Source organism: Passer domesticus, chromosome 2 (assembly GCF_036417665.1).
Source record: "Passer domesticus isolate bPasDom1 chromosome 2, bPasDom1.hap1, whole genome shotgun sequence".
Taxonomy (NCBI): Eukaryota; Metazoa; Chordata; class Aves; order Passeriformes; family Passeridae; genus Passer; species Passer domesticus.
In genome coordinates, this window is record NC_087475.1 from 70084896 (window position 1) to 70104247 (window position 19352).

At 40.1% G+C, this 19352-nt stretch overlaps 1 protein-coding gene across 13 annotated transcripts in view; it reads right to left on the reverse strand.

Annotated features, from left to right (window-relative positions):
* The window catches only part of MTUS2 (microtubule associated scaffold protein 2), a 265387-nt gene that overhangs the window by 162830 nt on the left and 83205 nt on the right, over nucleotides 1-19352 (reverse strand). For 5 of the 13 annotated variants that reach the window (XM_064409104.1, XM_064409109.1, XM_064409106.1 and 2 more), the window contains one exon: nucleotides 16518-16628. The exons of the other annotated variants lie outside the window; for them this stretch is intronic. The gene's annotated coding sequence lies outside the window, so the exon portion shown is untranslated. The remainder of the gene's footprint in view (nucleotides 1-16517; nucleotides 16629-19352) is intronic. 13 annotated transcript variants of the gene reach the window in all.

Sequence of the window (19352 nt, forward strand, 5' to 3'; positions counted from 1 at the left end):
AGAGGATTATACACCAATCCCAATACAGTGCATCTCTTTTTAGCTCCCTCACACATTTGGCTTCAGAAGCCCAGATTTTGGCCTCTATCACCTCCAACAAGATGAAGGTGAGATTTCTGTTTATACCATGCCCAAATTCACTCTCTGAGATATTTCTTGTACCCTGTGTATTCATACCCTTCATCATAAAGAAACATGGACACTGGAAACTGGAACATGCTCCACATTTCCCAGAAGCTGGAATTCAAAACACTTGTGACACTCCCAGCTGTGCTGGGTTTCTGGCCAGGGGCCCACAGGGGCACTAATTAGAAGTGCAGAATAAGTCCAGTGCTCTGTCTGCAGTATCTGGGTGCCAGTCTGGGTCCCTGTGTTCACTGAAAGCATCTTCACACACAGTGTGCAGAGAGGATGTGCTGGTGTGCTTCAGAGACCAGACCAAGCACTTTAGCTTAACGTTGCTAATACAAGTTTATTAACATGAAGGTCAGCAAAGACCTGGCCCCCCTCAAACACAGGGCTCTGCTCAACCTCAGGATGCTGCCAGCTGAGACTAACCCCTTAAAGCTGACAGCAATGGACGCCATGCACCCAACATTCCAATTGCATCTCTTCTTGTGACATCCAGCCTCAAATTACGCATGTCAAAGACTTGAAGAATCCACTACATTCTTACAATTAACACCCATACAGTTACCCAAATATTTTTTTTTTTTTGCAGAATATTGCCTGCTTGACTTTGTAATGTGTTTTATGACTACCATTACAATAACTACCCTGCCTGTAAATAATACAAGGTTCCATTCTGCTATAGAACATACAGGAATCCTACTAAATTAATATAAAAATATAATGTATTTTCCTATTAGGGAATACAAACTTCGGAGCTTGGTTCAGTCAATGTGTTGAACATTTACGTATTGTGACAAGCCCATTTGGAAGTAAGATACATGGTTTTGTGTTACATTTGGGACCTCAGATTTGATCATTCTTCTGTAAATAGCTGCTATTTAAGAAGCTTTGGCTTAGGTTTTCCACAAGATAGTTTATTTTAAATGGCACTGTCCAGACTCAACTTCACTATGCTCTTTGGAGTCAGTGAGATGAAAAGACTCAGCTGTGTCTGGGTTCTGCTGGCTCTTCCTCTATTTTTTATTACTCACCTCTCTTGACTGATGTTGGCTGACATACACACATCTGAAGTCACTCCCTGCTGTGCAGGAATGCTCTGAGATGAGAGGGACATGAACCTCCTAATTTCAGATGCCCTCCTCAGAACAGGAGAAGGGAGTAAGAGGAGTCTCGATCCCAACAAAGACAACACTACATCACTTAGCAGCATATCACTAGGGACTCTGGACAAGAAACATATCTGCAATCCTCAATTCTGAACTTGGTATATGTAAGGATTTATATGGATAAAGTTTTCTTGATACTGTATAATGTAAAAATATCCTCTCTGAACCACTGAGAGTATAAAATGAAGTCATAGCTCCCCATGTCACAGCATCTTGGCAGGATCTATAAGTGTATTTGTGGCAAAAAAAAACAAACAACAAAACAAAACAAAAAAAGAAAAACAAAAACAAAAACCAACCCTTTACAAAGTGATATGAACATGCGAGACAGTGGAACAAAATTATATCCACCAGACTATGTTTAGCTATGAATCCCACAGGGAGAAGAAAAGTTCAAGGAGCCAGAAACACAATTAAATACTTCTGCTTAACTCCAGCCCGTATCAGGTTCCTTCTAAGATGTCTATCTCTTATGAGACTCTATTTCAAGCCTGAGCCCATTTAATGATGATCTAGGAAAGAAGCCTACAAGAGTTTCTTCCCATCTGATATTGCAGTTCCTCCACTCCACTCCAAGTTACATTTGGCCAACAGGTCTCACCCTAACCTCTGGAGACATCAGGAGGAAGGAGAAGTTGAGCTGGATGATTTTTGCCCTAGGACATGCAGTAGGGACTACATCAGCAGAGCTCAAGTTCGTAAAATAAAACTGGCTGGAAAAAGAAAGGATCAGCCCGCTTCTGAATAGTAACAGCAGTGCTTTTCTTGGTTAAACAAGCAGTCTAGAAATATTGTTATCCTCAATAGGAATCAAAAAAAGAAAAATTATGAAGAATTCCACAATATTGGTTGTTCATTCTGTTTTCAATTTGCCACAAAAATAGCACAGCAATAATTATGAGATATGTAAAGGAATTATCAAAGCACGTGTACAAATAAAAATGGAAATAAAGAAATAAAACCTGAAACATGTTGAGAATTTTTCTTCCTCTATAAACATTTCCTAATGCAGGCTGTTGCAGCTGCTTACCCATCCCAGTACTGAGAGTCTAAACCCAGAATATTTACAGCAAGATACACTAAAAACATCTGGGTGTTCTGGTATCACTGTGCATGGCTTAGACTGAATGCTCTTTCAGTACAATATGTATGAGAAGCACCAGAACACTTCATTAACCATCTGCCACTGAACTGATGCCTCTTGCTACTACCATAAGACAAAACAAAACAAAACATAAAAACCCCAAACAACAGAAAACAATGAGTAAATTGCTGGGGTAGAGACAGTAGCCTGTGAAAGGTCAGCCATGGGCCAGCATCCCCTGTCAGCTGCCCACTCCTGCAAGGCAAAAGCTCCCAATCCAATGGGGTAGTGGGTCATGCTGCCCAAGAATAGGATTACACAGGCAGGCTGTTCACCTGGAGAAGAGAGGGTTCCAGCTAGACCTCCTTGCAGCCTTTTAGTACTTCAAGGGAGCTTATAAAAAGGAGGGAAAATTACTTTTTACATGAGCAGATATTCACAGGACTAGGGAAAATAGTTTTAAATTAATAAAAATTTAGATCAGATATTAGGAAAAAATTCTTTACTGTGAGAGTGGTGAGGCACTGGAATAGGTTGCCCAGAGAATTTGTGGTTGTTTCATCCTTGGAAGTGTGCAAGGCCAGGTTGGACAGGGCTTCAAACAACCTGATCAGTTGTTGGAAAGGGTTCCTGCCCATGGCAGGGGGTTGGAATAGAAAATCTTTAAGGCCGTGTTCAACCCAAACCACTCTATGATTCAATGACACATGGGGAGAACCTGTGCCCCAGCCCACTTGGCAATGACTCAGAAAGGAGTCGGAGGCCTGATGGGGTATTTGTCCTCACAGAAGGTAGCTACAGCTGCTTGATCACAACCCAGTTCAAAGCACAAAGTGAGAAATCTCCAGCCATTTCCCTCAGAGGCTATCATAATCCAAGTTTTTAAACTTCTGGAGCATCCTGGACAACGGCTAAGCACCAATTCCAGCTCTCCTCCCCTCTACACAAGCAGCGTGCATCCAAAGGATGAGAGTCTTGGATGCATTACAACACCCACAGATAAACTGCTGAAGAAAAAGACCCACAGGAAGAAATCTTGGCCCACGGGAAAGACACTGCTGTTGTCTGTCCAGTGCAGTGATGCAGGGAGATGGATGAAAACAGATGAGGGATACATTTGTATGAGGTAGGAAACAGATGCGGTTTTTAGAGTTACTACAGAAAACGGAACAGATGCCTCCTGAAATGCACAGTTGTCCCAAGAAATGCCACTGGGGAGGATTGGCAAACCAGGCAGAGCTTCACTGAGGCCTTCTCTGGGAGACAAGATACCACCACATCCAATGCCAGCCCTGCAGGCTGCCAAGAGCTGAGCCCACAGATGAAACAAATACAGTGCTGGATGGAAAGGAGGTGGGAATATCTCCTTGGGAAGCCCAAATCTTCATGAAGAACTATTTCTGATGTGACAGAAGCTGAAAGCTGATACCAGGATATTAAATAAAAGAGCCAATAAACCTTTTGGAGTGGGTAACATACAATTGGAATTAATTAAAAGTGGTAGGAAAGTGCCCATCCAGGCATGCAATAATTCTGTTAATGTGATTTGGAAGGGTGAGAACTAAGGATTTGGATACAGTCCCCGACAGCTTCTATTCATAACAAAGCAGACACAGCTGTTTGAGGAAATTACAGTATAATCTCATCTTTGGCAGATCCTGTGGAAATGTTGCTGTCTGTCATGAAGAGGACAGTACTTCAGAGAGACAACTTTCTGCCCGACAAGCAATTAGAACATAGGCAGAGAAGAGATGATAGAGCAAATGTTAAATTTTTACACACTGGAAAATGGCAGTTCTGATTCAAAAGTAAAACTGAAATTATTTGAAGATATTAAAAGCTTTTGTAGAGTAGGCTCTGTAGCATTTCCAGAATTTCAGTTTTAGTGTATTTAGTGTCCCTATAGCAAATAAATTTTAACGATTTTATTATTTACATATTGTATATTTTATACCTTTATAAGTATAATTATAAAAACTGAAGCTAGAACTATTTACAGTTTCATAAGCCAAGGCAATTTTTTATATTATACTTTAATTTTTATTCAATAATAAAACAGATTTTATCCAAACCATTAATACACTTATGCTGGTCTGTCAAATCAAATCAAATCAATCAATCAATCAATGGTCTATCTAATCAATTTATGCTGGTCTTTCAAATTTTATAAAAATTATAATGAACGAAACAGACTTCAAACACATGCCATATTTAGCTTCAAAATTTTCTAAATCAAACATTTTCATTTTCCGTTCCAAATAATATTTCAAGATCAAATTTACTTCATCTTGCCAAGGTTTTCAAATGGAAAATCAGGTAACACAGAAAGGTTACCTCCTTTACGCAAAGCAGTATTTTTATTTTCCTAAGTAACAGGGTGATAACAAGCCCAGTGGAGAGCTCCTGGTTCTTGCTTTCATTAGATTCAGGATGAGCCATTTCTTTTTGGCTCTCTTCCCTGTATTTCCAGAGAGATTTTTGGTTCAAGCCTTCACTAATACAATTTCCCTATACAACACACCTGAGAGATCCCTTGGAAGCAGCACCACTTCCAGTTTGCTGGAAATCACCACCACGAGCAACACTCCTGAAAGCACAGCCAAAGGTAAAGGTGCTAACACAAGGTTGTCCCCTGACCTTCCCAAAGGAGGAGAGGTGGCAGCACGTGAAACTGCGGGACTGAAAAATAAACATGAGACTCCAGCCCTGGAAATCACTGTAGCAGCTGGCAGTGTCATGATGTGTAATTGGCTTGCAATGCAACTTTCCTTTCTGAATACACTGAAAAACCCCCAAAGGAGATATTCCACATTAGAAGTGCTTACATGAATCCTCACCTGCCTGTGTGAGTTGGAGCACACCAACACAGCAGATGGAGCAAAGGGAATGCACTGCTTCTCCTCTGCTGAACACCCCTCCTCAGCACTGCAGTGCTGACCTCACAGGCCCTACTGAGGATGGAAACAACCACAACCACGTGCTCTTGGCTAAAGAAACCTGCATTTTCACGGTCTCCCTGGGGAACACATCCTCAGTTTTTCCTGCCATGGAAGTGGCAATGGCAATGTGAGAGCAGAAATTTTTGTACAGCTTTGTAATTTATCTCCGGTTACGCTGTGGAGATCTGTATGTCTTCAATGAAAAATCATCAAAAACCTTCCCAAATAATGTTTATAATTTTATTTTCTTAAGAAACTTGTAAATGTATGAGTTTGGTGGGGTTTTTTTTGTCAAAACTGCATTCTGTAATATGATACTCTAATCATTTATCACCTGTGAGGGCTGAATTCTCAAAGTACATTATATGAAAAGTATCCTGCTGACTGCTATTTCAAAGGAGTACAGGATTTGGGATTAAAGATTCTCATTATCAAAACTGACAGATAATTTTCATTATTAACATCAATCAAGTCTCCACCAGGCATATACCTGAATAGTTGCTTTTCAATACTTCTTTATTTTTACATTTCTACTTGCTTTCAAATATCCACTGTTGGATAAGCCAACATACTCTGATATAAGCAATCCTATTAATTAGTTATCCCCCAAAAGGCAGAAGTCTCTGTCTTAGCCATGGCAACTAGGAGGCTGATTGATAATCACAGCAACTAACCTTTGAAAAAATATCTGATTTTACTTTAATTCCAGATAAACACAACTGGCTAAAGGTACAGGAACGGCTCATAATTTCTGGGGCACAATGCTGTTCAATTTGAGGACTTGAAAGAAAAACAAACAGCAGAACCTCAGGGAAAGCCACTGTGAAGACAGTATCAGATAAGGGCATCCCGGCTTTTTAAGAAGTATGATCTGGTAAATCAAGCAAGGCAAGACCTCAGCCCAAGCCATGAGTATCTTTATTGCCACAGCCATGAGCAAAACACAGGCAGCACAAGAAAAGTTCGAATCAAAAGCCCAAAGGAGGGAAAATTATCACTTATCACTCCAAGGCACCATGGAGCAAATGAAAACATCAAGAAGGAAAGCAGTAAAGTTTTCTTGGAGAAAAACTACAGACAAGGCAACAACGGATTGCTCCCAAACAAATGCAAACAAATGGAAGAAAAGTTATGTATCAAATCAAGTCCGTGCTGCCACAGCACAGCCCATCTGTTACACACTGAGACACCACCCAGGGGTCAGCCCCAAACAGGAGGTGTGGGGACAGCCCTCTGCACTCTTCCTTTAGCCCAGATGCCAGCAGGGGCACCACACATGCCCGGCTGCACCACTGAGCACTCCGGGGCGCAGTGCCACTGATGGAAACAGGAGATTGCAGTGAAGGTGAGAGAGGCACCATCAGCTCCTACTGCTCTCTTTCAGAAGGGAGGGAGCAGCAAAGGGACTCTGCCCATCCTTTCTGGTGCCTTCACCTCACAGAGCCCAGCCAGAAACTTTCTATGTCCCTCTCTATCCAAAAACATGAACTGCAGGTCATCATAAAATCTGCAACAGCTGGACGGTGGATGCGTGGGGCCCCAAAACACTGCTTAATTTATTTCTGTGCAGCAGAGAATCTTGACATGGAAAGGGGATTGTGAAATGTTTCCAAAATGATCATTGTTTTTTTTGCTAAGACTGCTAAATCTTTCCTGGCTTCCAAAAAACATCTGGGAGACAGAAATAAATAGATTTAGTTGTAACACTCAAACATGAAAAAAAGTTCATAAATTTGCTTCCTATTGAGCAAAAACCCCAGAAACTCAGAAGCTTTGTCTACTCCAGCAAATTTACCCACTGCTGATAAAGCAGTTACGGCTGATACTGAACTCAGTTTAACTTCAAGTGTAGCCAAGGGTAAACTGTCTTTCCACATAATTTCTTGAATTCTACTGAATTCAACAGCAGGTAAATGCATCAGTTCTCAACTGAATACCTAAATATGAATTTAGAACCCTAATTTTAGATTGCTAGGTTTGCACATTTCAGTTTGAACCATGATCAGCTCTGTAATGCTGTCAAATTTCAGAAATGCTACTGCAGTGAAAATTTCTAAACATTACTACAATCCATGAGTAAAAACTGAAACAAATGCAAAGCATTATCAGAAATTCTGCTCATTTGCTTAAACCTCAGTAAAAAACATCTTCCATAATTTGATCTATATTTCCAAAATGCCACTATATTTGCAAAATACAGATCAAACATTGGAGATTTGGAAATGTACATTTCCAAAATGTAGAACAAGGCATGACTTATGATTACAGACCTAAGGCAAGAAAAAAAACACTGTTAATTTGTTTTAAAAAGCAGTGTCAGGATGAAAACTGTGTTAAAATCCAGACTGGGCTCTGGACTAGAGGAGCCTGGTTACAATAGCTACTACAACCAATTGAAGGGCATAAATCTCAGTGTGGTTTTATTCACACTTTTACTTTGCTGTCAGGCTCAGTAAAGTAGGTTTCCAGGTGTAATTCCATCTATTAGTAAGGCAGGAGGAACATGCACAGTTATTCCACTCAGGCCACTCCGACTGAGCAGCTGGAATTTCAGGTGCTGTGCTGCCCACCTGCACCACATATCTGTGGAGGGCAAGGGCTCAGCAAAGGACTTCCCACCTAGGAGCACAGAAGGCAGAATGCAAAATCTTAATACTCAGAAAGGTGAAGTGGAACTAATGCATTATCTGCCTGCTGCTATTGATCCTGGAAGTGTACTACAAGCACTCCACAGCCAGCATGCTCTGGAAACAATTACACTTGCTTCACTTAAAAAATCTTGTATATGTTGCTCAAAACCACTTAGAACAAATTGTCTGTCAAAAGATTGCACCCCCATTTTCATAAATTAACAGAAATTTGATTCAGCTACAGCTCTCTATCACCACACATTCCAATCAGAAAGGCTTGTGTACTTAGGGATTGCTTTCTCTATTGTATTTTTCAACATCAAATTTATATACAATAAAATTACAGGATTTAATAGCTTTTTGTTTATGTTTATTTTGTTAATGCTGTTAATTAGCACCCAAAGTTGTGCCCCAGGCATCTCCTGTACCTATCAGATACAAATCAGGGGAAAAACAGCAAGCTCCCACCTCCTCAGCCCAAAGAGAAAGGGATGTTTTGCGTTCAGTGTTTCAGTAATTTGCAGTAGTCCCGCTCTCCACTTACCCCAAACATACTCTTGTTTGCCCTCCCTCCTTCTGAAGTTGGGAAGAGGTTCAGTCTTTGAAGCATGTGCCAAGGAGCTGGGCTTTCAAGGCAAAACACTGAAATCAGGTTGAAAAAAAAAAGAAAGGGGTAAAGGAAGCACCTGCAAATTCCCTTCCTTCTCCCTCCAGTTTGAGTGCATCTGCAAACTGAAGGAAGAAGGATGTGGTCTCCCAAGGAACTGCTCTAGACTTTCCAGCTTTGCTGGTGGAGCTGGTTGGGGGATGAGTACTGGTAGAGGCCAAGCTGAGCATGAGTCAGCAGTGTGTCCTTGCAGCAGCAAAGGTTAACCCTGCACTGGCCTGCTCCAGCCAGAGAGTGGCCAGCAGGTCAAGGAAGAGACCCTTCCCTCTGCCTGGCATGCACAAGGCATCTGAGCACCGTGTCCAAGTGTGGGGCCTCAGGCTGCTGAGAATGAAGAGGATCCACAGAAGGGCTGCCAAGAGGGTTACAGATCTGGGGCATAAAAAGCATGAATATAGGGCCAAGGGGGTCAGGGTTGTGTTAGCCTGAAAGACTGGAGCATGGGAGTGACCTAATAGCTTCTTCTCAACTGCCTAGAAAGGGGAATAATAGAGAAGGCAGAGCCAGACTCACCTCCTAGGTGTTCAGCCAAAGAAAAAGAAGCAAAAAGAAAATCAAGCTGCAATAAGGAACATAAGAGGAATGTAAGGAATGTAAGAGTGAAAAAATGTTATAATGACAGAGGTTATAATGACACTGGCACAGATCACCCAGAGAGGTTATACAGTGTTCATCCTTGGAGGCTCAAAAGGGTTCTGAGCATCCTGACCTAGAATTGGTCCAGTTGTGAGCATGGCTTGGAATAGGTGAAGTCAGACAGAAGTACTTTTTTTTTTAATCAATTTTTTCCATGGTTCTGACAGCAGCAACTTCAAAGGGAGAGAAATTCCTTTGGCAAGGACACACTGCTGGAAATGTCTCTGAACAAGATACAATGCAGCCTGAAATTATTATTTTTATCTGCAATAAAGTGAATTTTGCCCAAAAAGAGTACCCAGAAAATGTACCAGCCATTATTTGCTCAGCACTCTGGGAATGAAGAATCACCTGTAGTGTAAAGCTACTTTGCAGTTAAAAGCCCCAGTTTTGGGTTAGAAGAAACAATAATGCTGGAGCCACCAAGGATGTGGCAGAGCCAGGGTACCTAACATTCACCAGTGAGTTACAGTAGCTCAGGTAAAACTGGAAGGCACAAGTTCTCAGCAAACAGGAGAATACCTTCTTCATCCCACAATATTTATTATTAAATCTATTGAGTTTTAGGCTGGCTCTATCTCTACTGGCCAGGGCATTTCATAGTGTGGCCATGGTTAGATGATGTAAAGTAAGGTGACAAAATGAATGTGACCCCTATAAGAATCTACTTTGTGCTGGTAAATCAGTGCTCTGTTAGTGAGTGCATTTGCTAAAACTCAGAAAGATCATTCAAAACACAAGTTTCATATATCCAAACACTAAACTATTCATTGTAAAAGCACTTAGCAAGAGATAGTTGTCCCAGGACTCTGCTAACTCCTGTGGGGAAAAAACTGAAGCTAAAAATGGCTCCTTACTCTAAATACCCTCTCTGCTGAACCTGGTATGTGAGTGCTACACTGAGATCCTTTTTTACTCAAATGTGTCAGAGAAACAGGACAAGAAATTCCCTCTGTTTGACATCTGTGACATTTTTGTCAGTGAATTATTACTGCCAGAAAATTATAGTGCCTATTTTCTCCATTATGTTAAATTAATTGTTCTCCCAGCGACATACAGACAAGAATAGACTCAGCTGCTCAAATTCACCTTGGTGGAGCAAGTAAAAGTTTTAGACTACACGCTGGCATGATGGTGTGAGAGAGACAAAGGGCCTTGACTCTGTGCAAGTGCTGCTCACCAATAAAGAAAACATCCCTGAATTATGAACACTGTTCCCAGCACAAATCCAAAACACTGTACCACATTAGCTGCTGTAAAGAAAAATAACCTTATTCAAACCAAAAGCAGCACACAAAATTATGTTAAAACTTCTTTTATTCTGCCTGAATCATCAGCTTATTCCTTCAATTAAACCCTACATTCTAATAGAGTAACAAATTCCATGCTATAAGGGTAATTACACACGTTACTGAAACAGAAGTCTTTTCTATCAGGAAAATGAGCAGAAAATCAAAAAAAACTGAAGAAATAAGGCCGACCATTTCAATCTGTAAGAAGGAGAAAAAATTGTACTACAAGCAAGTCTACCACTTGCAAAATGTGTATCTTAAGCTGAATAAATATGTAATGATGACAAATGAGTAATACTGTAAGAATGCATAGCTGGACACGGCCAGGCTTTGGTCTGAGCTGCAGCAGGGCACTCTGAACACCCAGTTGCCCTTATGCCTTTCACTTATATGGACACCATTAAAACTACAGGTCTGGTCTTCCAAACAGAGAATTTCCTATGACAGCACCATCTACTTTCAGGAGGTCTGTGGGACTGTGCCTTTCATTTTCCCAAAGTAAAGACGTTTCAGTGATCCAAAGTTGCCATTTTTCTTCTTTCTTAGTTCCTTCAGCACCCTGGAAAATTTTCTAATTAAAGTATCTACTGTTGGCTTCCTTCAGCTTCTTAATCCACAGTGCACCAGTAGCCAAGTAGTCAGTAATATTCCCTCATTGTGTCCTTAACTGGAAAGAAATTGTAGATGCTTTGAAACAGTTACAAAAGAAGACAGCACTGGAAAACAGCAGACAACAATTTACCTACGTGCTCTCAAAGAAGTACAGAAGGAAATATATAAGGACTAACTACTGTATTTTCAAATTCATTCTGAGTATTTTAATATACATAAACGTTACTTAGAATGTTAAGCAGATCACAATACAACCCTCAGAAGTAGAAATTGTTGCACTAATGGGAAAACTAAAGGTTGCTTTTTCTCGAAACTGCAGAGATCTGCACCTCATGTACAGCTCTGAACATGTCAATGTTTCAGTAAGAAATTGCAGGTCATCAAGAAAAACACAAGACAAATGCTTAGTATGAGAGCAGTATCCCATAATTAACCTCTGCGTGCTAGCAAGGTTCATCAAGAATTGTACTTAAATTTCGTAAGGAGACATGGAAATATTATTAGATGTTCTTAAGAACATTTTAGACAAACCTTAGAAATTATGTGATTCTAGATTATCTTGCCTTGAAGAAGAGGAATGGGTAATGTGACCTCCCTCCCAGTCTTCTTCTGTAACTTATGTGTGAAACTTTGGGAAAAAGCAATAAAAGAAACTAATATATGCAACATGGATAAATAATGACGATGGGAACTATAAACTCCTGTCCAGCAAATGCTTCCATACACGCTGAACTTTATTATCTTAAGTCATCTTACAGATGTCAAGGGGATGACTCAGAGCAGTAAAATTATGGACATGCCACAGTGTTTGCACTGTGAGTACAATAACTCTCACTCCTGTACAGCATAAGGAAAGATGACTGTTCACACTTCTATGCTGCCTCTTCAAGAGCTTCCAAATAAAAATAATTAATGTCTGGAAACATCTGGCTAGAGAAGAACTCTGGTAGTACAAGAAACACTTGTAGGATTCTGGACGTAGAAAAAGTGATGGGGCAATGAATCAGTGAGTTTGTAATGCATTTGTACATTCATTAGAAGGGTATGGAGATGGAGTAAGAATGATCTAATGTCAGAAGCTCCCACTTTTGAAGTCAGGATGCCTTGACACCAAATGTTTTAATATACTGGCACATTTTTGCCATGATCTATAAAGAGACCTTAATATTGTCAGTCTCAAAGTGTTTTTGTTCAATATTACAGGATACTTCTATACAGTTAACAAGTGGATGCATCAATGATTTGTGGCTATAAATCCAATCCAATTTTGTGGGGGAGTATTTGTTGGGATGGGATCTCTTAGAGCTGGTCTGGCTCTTGCCAAAGCACAGATAGTAGGCATGATCCCTAGACAGAGCACTAGGGATCTTCTTGGAATGCTTACACAAAAGTAGTGATAAAGGCTAAGTCACACCTGGCTTGTCTTTACTGGACTAATATACATTATGTCACTTTAATAGCTTTGATGCAATTGCTTAGAAGGCTGGATCTGAAAAAGAAATAGCAGTTCAGCTGGTCTGTCTAACATACAATACTCCTAAAGTAACACTATTAGGGGTAATAGAAAGAAAATGAGGAAAAGAAGATTGAAGTGAAATGAACACTTCTCCTGCTGTGACTCAGTCCAGCACCATGAGCTTTACTAGGGGCATTTTTACTGCCTCAAATGGCGCAGGACCAAGCCTACTGCTATAATCATTAAAAAGTGATTAAAAGAGAGTACTGAAAAATAAACATCATGAAACTATTGCCCTTATGCTATGAAATGGATTATATATGGAGCTTGTTCATTCAGTCTCATTGTTTACTTACAGTAACTTACACAAGGCAATAATGAATATAAATATCCAAAAGCACAATGGAGGAATGAAAATATCCCCTTGCCAGGAGTAACAGTAAAGAAGCAGGGTCCCTCTTGGGTATTCCACTCTTCTGAAACTGAATTAACTTTCAAGAAAGTTTCCACTGGTTAACTGACAATGATGGCAGTAAATACAATACAAAACCTGCAAGAGTGCCTTTTTAATAATTGTGTGGTTTGTCTTCTTATATTTGGCAAAGTGTCTAAATACCATTGTGGCATTATATTAAACCATCCCACAAAAGACTCAATCAGCTAATGTACCATTGCTGGGCTTGAAAAAAAAACATAAAGAAGACCTATTTATAGATAGCTTATCTGTGCTCGGTGTTTTGGGTTTTTTATTCTTTCAAGGAAGGAAGGCTGTTGCCAAAAACTACACGCCAGTATCATTTGGCAAACTTTCTGTAGTGTTATCTGATCTGCAGAGACATTAAATCTGTACTGCAAATACATATTCAACAACTTATTAGAAGGTGGAATTTGTGGCCTATTACACAAACACATATACAGCTGATAAGACATCATAGAACAGCTCTTGTGGAGATATTTCCCCATAATTCAATCAATGCAAGCAACATATATGCAGCTGACATCTCACTGAAAAATCTTGGAAAGCCTGCTGACAGAAGTGGGTGTGCACAAACATTAGCTACGTTGCCATTTTCATATATGTTTGCCCCCCTTTGCTTTTTCTGCACTCAAAAGCTGCATCTTACACTAACTATAGCCTGCATTTTAAAAAGGGACTGCTTCTGTAGGAACTTTGGCATCTGAATCACTACACACCAGGTAATTACAGAAGTAGGGAACAGCCATGTGAAAGGTTTTCTTCCCTTGTTGGCATATAAAGTTTAAATAACTAAAATGCATTTTCAGGAATGACACACTAGATAGTAAACTTCAGGCTAGAAATAGATTTTTTTTTTTAATGAATGAAAAGAAACCATTTACAGAAGGGTTTTTTTAATACAGGAGAGTTTTTTGAAAAACAAACAGTGATAGACTCTTCACTGTACACCAGCAGTAGGCATTGCCATCATGTAAACGCAGGATGTTACAAGCTGTGGGGACACTTCTGCAGATCTTAAATCCATGCAAAACCTATTCAAGATCTTAATTACTTCCTCTGTAACACATGTATACCTAATCATGTTTCAACTTTCATCTTCTCTCCTTCCTCTCCCATAGTCTTGACATCTAATGTTCTGTTCAAACTACAAGCATGCAGAAAATCCTTTTATCTTATCCTTGGGGAAAGTGCAAAGCATCACTGAGAGGTAACAAAGTCTCTACGATATCTATCCTCTTTATTAACTGAAAAATGCCAGCCAGTTTCATATGTTGCAGGAGTAGGCAAAAAATCTAGTGGTGTGAGCACATAAGGAGTCAGATGGTGTCTCTGATCTAATTTCTGCTATGTGATCTGAATTCTGTGCTCCTATCACAGACATGAAAGCAGAGACATACAACTGCACTGAAATGCAATCAAAATTTTTCTGCACTTTGGTCTTACTGCACATACTTACATTTTTGGGATGTTCTTTGAAGTTACATGATTCAGCAAGGACATTTTCTGCTAAAACACAAGGCTCGCAAAAACAACGACAAGCAAGAAACAGATTTCACAATTGACAAGTTACATGTGTTAGGGCATTATTGATTTTGATTCCCTGAATTGATTTTTAGGATGAAGGGAATATTAGATCACAGAGACCACAGTATTTGATCATGCAGTTGAATCTTGGGAATTCAAAGGCATTGTGTGTTGACACCAAGAATGTGGATAAATTAGAGGATTTCAGTGCCTGAGCAACCAGGCCCAGACATGCAAGCAGAAGGTATAAGAGGGCCTGAGATCCCTGCACAGTGGGGAGCTGATGCGCTGCCTGCACTGGCAATGGTCCAGGCCAGCAATGATGCCCCCTGACACAGCGAAAAAATTATGAGTTCTCTTGTCTTTGCTAATTTCTCCCCAGTCTTAAATCTGTTCAGGATTTGGAACATCTTGACAAAGGTTCATCATCCAAGTAATTAAGAAATTATTGTTTGTACCTCTTATCTCTGTTGCTCAGAGACATGTCCACCAGTTTCATCCCCAATTCTTTAGAGAATGCAAAAAATCCTACAAGCTAAAGTGAGCCTGCATTCCTCCCATTTGATGGGATGCCCCCATCAAATATAAATAAATAAATAAAAACATTTGGTAAATTGCATGTTAAAATAAAAATACCACCAGATTAGTGAAGGCCACTAGCAGAAGTCCTGTATCAAAATTGCATCAAGAGATTTTAAATTCTAAGCTATTACTCTCACATACTTGTATATTGCTACTTGGGAATGGGTCAACACTTCACTACTCAGAGAACACTTGGAAATCACCTAATTTTGTCTTGCTCTTACTTAAAGATTGCAGTGTGGACAGTGGAAGAAGCCATGTGTGAGCGGCCCTGACGTAAACACAGCAGCTAAAAGCCCTGGGTAAGGCAGGACTCACATGAAGTTCAAATTTGTCTTTTTTAAACCCTGTGTAATGAAGAGAATTTAATGAGTAGTTCAGTAAAGATCTGCAGATAAATTTGCACCCAAATAAAGCACCTCAATAATTTCCCATGACAGATGAATTCATACAAAGTGAAATTTCTCAAGAGGAACTTTGGGAATAAAATACCTACATTTATTGACAAGATTGCTTGTTAGATAAAAATTGTCCTGGCTATAGCTGAAAGACTACACTGTAGGAAGCATATGTGAGTTATTTGTAGAACAGCTCTTATCACCAAAAGGAGCCTCTTTGGATCAGGTTTTGCATATGAAAAGAGATTATCAGTGAAAATTATCCTATGTGAACTGTGTTACTTTGTTTGCATAGAATGTCCCCTTTAATTTTTTTTATAATGAATGGTATTCCAAATTCATCATGTCAGATGAAGATACAACAATTACACCTTTCAGTTGCAATTACTGCTATTTGTGCAAATGTTTTCTGCCCGTTTGGTTTTGCTCTATTGTTGTATGAGTTATACTGGCAAGAATTTTTCCAAATAACAAAAATGCCCCTATGACACCTCACTACTTTTTTCATATAATGCCATCATTTATGTTCTCATAGCACAACTCCCTTGGTGAAATTACATACTTCAAATCAAAAAGGATATTAAGTGTTTAGCAAAAAGAAAAAGGAAAGAAAATGGTATGGTAGCACTTCAGCCAACACTTAGACTAAAAGTACACATGGCTAAAAATGCTCCTGGGCAGTGGGGACAGCTGGACTGAAATGGCCCATCAGTCCATCTCTATCCTTTCAAAAATTATTACCCCCAAAGGAGGATGGATACTTGTAACTGCATTCTTGAGTGTTCAAAGACTGCACATATTCTAAGGAAATGTTTGGGAGAACATTAACCTTCATGGACCAAAGTTATGCTGCTGACCACTCCAAAGATTTAACCAGGAGGAGATCAATGAGTGTTCAGGAAGGCTCCCTGTTTAGCTTACCTGCATGGATGTGGCTGGGAGAAATACAAGAAAATGTAGCTGATGAAACTTCTTGGGATCCTGTAGAGAACCTCACCATACTCCCAGACTCCAAATCCCAATGAAATAACCCTGAAAGGCAGGAATCAACCACTGAATAGTAATGGCCTACTACTCCTGAAATGCTTTTTCTTTGGATTTTTTTTTTTTTTACTTTTCACTCTGGAAAAGAGCTTATTCACAAAACACCCCAGTAAAAATGCAATCATACAAAAATACCGCATTTACATGGTATTTGCAGCTTCAAATTTAAAAACAGCCATAGTCAGTGGAATCCCCCAGAGTGCAACTGAGCATCTTCTGCCTCATTTCTCACATGGTACCAAAGACAGAGTCAAACTCTGTCAGGAGGAGATGCAGAACCTGGAGCACCCTATTACTTTTTGCATCAAAATGTCTTTTTCTCCCTAACTGCCTAGAGCACTGTGCAGGACAGGCTTTCATCCTACAGATGCTCCTGAACCTTGCATAAGTTCCTGGCAAGAAATCACAGAACACCTGGAATTGGAAGGGACTCACTAGCATCATTGAGTCCAATCTTGGCCCTGCACAGGACAACCCAAGAGTTGCACCACGTTCTTGAGAGCACTGTTCAAAAGATTCTTTAACTCTGTCAGTGTTGGTTCCTTGACCATTTCCTTGGGGAGCCTGTTCCAGTGCCCAGCCACCCTCTGGGTGAGGAACCTTTTCCTAATATCCAACATAAACCTCCCCTGAAGCAGCTTCAGGCCATTACCTCAGGTTCTGTCTCTGGGTACCAGAGAGATCAGTGCCTAAATGTTCACAGCAAACCATCTGCTGCCTTTAAGGAAACAAATTTTCACCCCTTTGGGGTTACTAATGCAGATCAATTTTTTCAATCAAAATAACCCCATCACCCCATTAAAATTCTACACATTTCTGGCAGGAAAGTTTCTATCTTGTTGGTTTTTTTTTTTAAGAAGAGATGAGAATAAGGAAGTTATGACAATGTAAGTATATTTTTCAAAAGCTAATTCTGAAAAAGCATTTTTAAAAAGAATTTTTTCGTTTTTCTTTTTTTAACATTTTTTCCCATAATCCAGTCAATAGTTTCTGGTCTTTTTACTTGACATTTTAGGACAAAAGGGTCCAAGTCAGCCAGCATAAAGCCACACCATGACCTACAAAGAAGTGCAAAGCCTGTACTAATATGCCTCATCCCACAACGCATGCGAGGACAACATCAGAGTGCTGAAGAATATTTGCAGAGACAGCAGAAGGAAAGCTGAGAGAAAGCAGGAAGGCAGGAAACAGTTCATCAATCTTAATGGATAATGAGATTATTTTAAAAAATGAAAGAGAAGAAGTGTTGAGAAATCCATTATTTGCAATGTAAGGACAAATAAAAGTAAAAGAAACTGGAATAAGCTGATAACCAAGAAGATGACAGGCAAGTACAATCATAGAAGAGAAGGAAATTGCACCCACTTGCAAATAACAATTCTTGCCTTTCTCAGGCAGAACTGTCACTCACACAAAACCCTTTGGACTTTGGAGAAGTTGAAAAAAATGAAAGAATACCACAGTGTATGCAATCAAGACTTAGGAAGTGAATAGAGTCAGGCTAAATCACTCCCTGTTACACACTGTTTCCTAGTGTTTTGCTAAAAAGAACACTCTGGAGCAACCATATTCTGTTCTCATCTGATCTAGATACTGAGAAATTCTTCCCTCTCCTTGCTCTCTCACAGACTTCTCTTGCATTAATTAATTTTCTTTGCAATGAGATCCAGACTGTGACCCTTGCACCTACCTGGAAACCAAAGGAGAGAGCTGCTCATCTCAGAGAAGTCCCCATTGGGTTGAGGAGCATCTGTCTGCCCTGACACACAATCAACCAACCTCTGTCATTTTCTCCATCAGCTCCCAGCCAGCCTGGCCTAGTCCTGACCTCCTTGGCAAGAGGAATATTACACTCTGCCAAGTCCTGGCTTAGCCCAATCCCTGTTTGATCAGCGGAAGATTACGTTAGGAGCTAGGAGCTTTGCTATCTGAATGCAGCATGTGAGCATTCAGGCTGGCTTCTGCCTTCCTGTTCTAATTACCAGATAATCACCATCAGCATAGACACCTTCCACAGGCAGAGGGTCCAAAGCTCTTCTGTCATCAGCTCTGTCCATGGAAAAGGGATCCCTGGGTGAGGAATTGTGGCATGAAGCCATTATCCTTATCATATACAGGGGGATGTTTTTTGAGAAATACAAATGCAAGCAAAGTGATTAGCCACGGCTGTGCCCTACAGAAATAAAACTGCTTCCTTCTGATAAGCAAAGTAACTGTTTTGAATGTGACTTCACCTTATTCTGTGCTGCTACACAAATCAGGGATGTTATCTTGGAGACAAGGACAATAATGAAAATAATGTATTTCCATGACTTCCATGGTATCAATGTTATCTTGCTTAAAACCAGAAAGTTTTACAAGAGAAAGTCTGATGTCACGTCTGGCTCTGGTGGCATCAGGCTGTATCCAGGTCTGTCCCTGTTCCAGCACTTGCTTTCTGTGGCAGTCAGTAAGCTCACAACACTTTTGTCTTGCCCTCATGGATTTGTAACACAAGTAGCAGCTCAAACTCGAACACTCAACAGCTGGAACCACTGGAATCAACTGATCATAAAGTAATTGCAAGCTTCTGATGTGATGCAGCCAAAACAAAGGCAAATGGAATGTTAGGGAAGCTTTTTCAACACAGACTCACAAATTTAGGTGTCTCTGTATAAAGCATTGGTGAGATACCAAGTGACCCAATTGGCAAGCCACATTCAATGCAATATG